Below are 4,652 nucleotides of genomic sequence, written 5' to 3'. Positions count from 1 at the left end.
AGCTGTGACTTATAGTGACACTAAACTATAAGTCACAGCTGAGATTAACCCTCACAAAGCAATGTTGTCGTCTAGTGCTTGAAACACTTCACCTAATTAACATAGACTGATGACTCCCTAGGGTCCCTTCACCCAGGACCTGGAAGGACCCCCCTTGCCACACATGGGCCATGCTCCACGTTTGAATTCATGCATCAACACGTTATTTATGTATTAACACACATCATCAACTTTAGGAGAGTTACTGTTTTAAAACCTTAAACTGCAATCATTGGCCTGAACATGAAACACTGTTTGTCACACACAGCATGACATCAGAACAGTCTGTCATAAATAGTGGACATATGGACATACACCGACCACACGCATAAAGGCAGCACACATAGCCACCTACGCAGACACTGATATAGTGTAAACAAAACAAGTGTGCATCTGCTGTGCTCATTCGCAGAATATCAAGAAAGTCAGAACTAAGCTGCGCGTTCTCCGCTTGTTTGTTTGTGTTGTATTTGTGAGCTTCTGTGTTTTGCACTGAGATGCTACTCCATCCTGACAGAAAGCCTTCAGACTCAAATCAAGGCAAATTTCCATCCAATATCAAATTAAACCATTTTTGTTAATATGGAGCCAGCACATGGTGTAACAACACAGTGACTCTTCCACAAATGATCTGCTATTTTCTCTAATCTTCTTCTTTTTTCCTTCAGTCACAGACTGTGCTGTGACTGCTGTATACAGCCAGAGATAACACCCATTTTTTCAAGAATTTAAAGATTGTATGATACAGAGACACAGAATGCAGACTTGCTTTTAAACAGCAGATACACCTCTAAAATGATATTGTAGATTTTTTCTCATGCAGACATGTTCTACACATGTGCACTGAAAATATGACTGTTAGGATTAATTCAAACCTGTGCACTGTTTGCCTAGGCATTAACAACAACAACAAAGGATGTTTTTTTTTTTTTGATTAATCATCACTCAAATGATATATTAAACGTTATTACATTATATGATTTTGATGTAAGGGTTGTAAGATTATAAACCAAGCAGCAACCTCCAGTGTTGAAAAATTAAGCCAATGCAGCGCGAGAAGGTCAAAAATCTGCAGATCGTCGAGTGTAAACAACAACAAACATCCGTTCATACGTAGTCCAGTCATTTCAACATTCTTTCACAATATATTAAACGTATTACAGTACAGTTGCTTTAATTTGTATGCTGCTAGTTGGCTGACTGGGAGCCACAATGCATTTTGGGTTTAGTTTGACCTGTGTGCTCCTGTATCACACTTCAAGTCAATCTAGGAAACATCCGGGTATTTCTCACATAAAACAAAGTTGCATACTACTCACTTGCACTGTGAATGAAAATATCATGTACATTAAACTTATCAATCTATGCACACTGCTTAGTGAAAATACTGTAAAAACTATCTACCGCATGTAAATTAACCATCTGTTACAGAATTTCATATTCTTTTCATGTCCAAAACTGACCTAGAGGTAACATAACATTTCCGTCAGCACACTGTAATATAGCGCTTTCACACTTGCTGAAATCTCCTGAAAAACTTTGAATATTTCCAGGAGGAGCTGTATGTGTGATCGGCCAAATTTTTCGCTCAGACATCACCAGAGTTTTTTTCTGCAAGCCCCCTAATATGTTTTTTCCTCAGCAAGTCTGAGGGAACTGACGTGAGAACGCAGAAGGTTATTATCAGGAGAATTCATTTCGAGCCAATAGGAATGGGAGATGTTTATATACTGTGACTGCTGCACAGTGCATAGTGTATACATGCGAGCACTACGATCTACGTGTACATAATTAAATGGCTGCATTACGTCGTCTGTTCCTCAGTATATTCTTCTGTTGATAGTGTCATTCCTTTGGACTACACGTAGCATTGATAAAAAGGTAAATATTCCCATTATAGCCTTGTATAGCGGACTCTGTTGCTTTGTCCACTACTTACACGTTGTTTTTTTTACGTCAGGTCTTACCTCAGGAGACCACCTCCCCCCCTCCCGTCTGACAGGGACAGTCTCCCGGAGAATATCCGGAGCGGTCCTCCTGAAATTATCCAGATATTTTCTGAATATTTAGTGCATATGTGAAAACGGCTTATTTGTAGTGTTGGAAGAGAACTGAGTAAATCATACTTGTCTGTCTCTAAAAGGTAAAATGGTCTCAGTGCTTTGCTTCATTGCAGTAATGAATTATAACTGTGTGTGTGTGTGTTTTAAATTACTAGTGATCTCAGAGGAAATCAAATCCTCTTCTTGCCATGTCAGGTTTCACTGGGGAGCACAGGACTACAGGTAACCCTACATGCACTCCAAACACACTTTGGAAAAGAACATGTGCAGATGGCGAGCTGTCTTGTTCAACAAATTTGTGCTTTCTTTCTGCTCAAAAGGAGCTGCAAGGAACATGAATGCTAATTATTATCTCTTTATAGGATTTTTAAACCGTATCTTCCAAAATTGATTCCTTGAGAAAATCCTTTTTCTTGGCAACTATATTTCAGTCTGACCTTTTAACCTTGCAACATCCATCCATCCATTTTCTTATCCGAGGTCGGATCGCGGTGGCAGCAGGCGCAAGTAAGTCAACCCAGACTTCCCTCTCCCCAGCAACACTTTCCAGCTCCTCCTGGGGGATTCCGAGGCGTTCCCAGGCTAGACGGGACATATAATCCCTCCAGCGTATTCTGGTATTGCCCCGGGGACTCCTCCCATTTGGGCGTGCCTGGAAAACCTCTAAAGGGAGGCATCCAGGAGACATCCTTAACAGATGCCCAAACCACCTCACCTCAGCTCTACTCCAAGTTCCCCCCCCCCCCCCCCCCCCCCCCCGAATGTCTGAGCTCCTCTAAGGCTGAGCCCAGCCACCCTCCGGAGGAAGTTAATTTCAGCCGCGATCTTATTCTTTCGGTCATTACCCAAAGCTCATGACCATAGGTGAGGGTTGGAACGAAGATCGACCAGTAAATCTAGAGCTTTGCCTTCAGGCTCAGCTCCCTGTTCACCACAACGGTCCGGCACAACGCCTGCATTGCTGCTGACGCCGAGCCAATCCGTCTGTCGATCTCACGTTCCGTCCTACCGTCACTCGTGAACAAGTCCCCGAGATACTTGAACTCCTCCACTTGGGGCAAAGACTCACTCCCCACCCGGAGGGAGTAACCCACTGTTCGGCAGAGAACCATAGCCTCGGATCTGCAAAAAGCACAGATGAGATTTTGAGGTCCCCAAACTGGAAACCCTCCTCCCTCCGGCTGCTCCTTGAGGTTCCTGTCTATGAAAATGACAAAAAGGACCGTTGACAAGGGGCAACCCTGGCGAAGGCCATAACGCACTGGGAACGTGTCTGAATTTGTGCAGACACAGCTTCCACTTTGGTCATACAGGGACCGGATGGCTCGTACCAACAGCCCCACACGTCAGGTCAAAAGCCTTCTCCAAATCCACAAAACACATTTAGACTGGATGAGCAAATTCCCATGCCCCCCCCCCCCCCGCCCAAGGAACCTTTCTGAAGAAATGGAGGCCTGCTGGATTTAGCCAGCCTAGATTTTAACCAAACCTTTTGCAGTCATTTCTTCTAAAATGTGATGCTTTCTCTGAACCCTGCCAAAGCCAGGACCAAACACAATCCAGTCAGAACTGCCTGTGTAGCCAACCTTCAGGACCAGTGAAAACACGTTTACACACAGCAAAGCAAATCTGCAGAGATCAGTTCTCTCACACATCAAACGTCTCACACTCTGTTTGGTATGTTATGCTTTGAGTAATGAGCGTTGATTATTCAGTCTAATTTATCTGCACATGTTCCTGATTGCTCCTGCACTTTACTCAGTGTCCCCCAAACCCTTTTCTTATCCAAACCTATTCAGCCTTCTGCTTTTGATTTGGAAAGAATGACATCCCCAGCCTCTATTCTGTTAAAACCTGCTCCCTTGTGAGACCATATGAGATCCTTCGAGATCACCTGCGCTGATACATGCTAAGTCTGACATGGTCACTTTAACAGTCAGTGTTTCCCCTATATGCATCTAGTATTACCTCCGCTGCTGGGCTCCAGCTTATATCCTTAGAACCTAACATTATATGAATTTGTTTTACGGACTCAAATGTGACCATCGTTTTGAAATAAATCATTCATTTTCTTTGGTAGATGTCTGACTCCTCTCGTCTTTTGCCATTAACCACGAGCCAGGTTATGACAAAATGTTGGTTGATAATTTTATCTTATAAATGTTAATATTTCTTTTAAAGAAAATATATTTTTTTAAATTGCACGCAACTAAAACATTGTTCCACTTCACCTCCGGTGCTACAACTCCAACCTAGGGGGAAACACTGACAGTAGAACTGTAAAACTTTCTCTTTTCACATCAGTCACATTAAACGTCTATAAGGACTATATAATGCTAATATTATGCTCTTTATTCGGAAAACATCTGAACAGTCGGTCAGAATGCTTTTTTTTTTTTTTTTTTTTATTAAGGCACTGGTTATCCCTGCAGTATAGGTTAATAAATATGTCACTAATGTTCAAGCTCAGAAACAGTTATACAGGACAAAGAACCCAAATGCAAACCAGGCTGTCGGGAAAGGCAAGGTTCAAAACATGGAAACCAAAAA

The sequence above is a fragment of the Labrus mixtus genome, chromosome 7 (genome assembly GCF_963584025.1).
Source record: "Labrus mixtus chromosome 7, fLabMix1.1, whole genome shotgun sequence".
NCBI classification, from domain to species: Eukaryota; Metazoa; Chordata; class Actinopteri; order Labriformes; family Labridae; genus Labrus; species Labrus mixtus.
Note: the sequence above shows the minus strand (reverse complement) of the source record.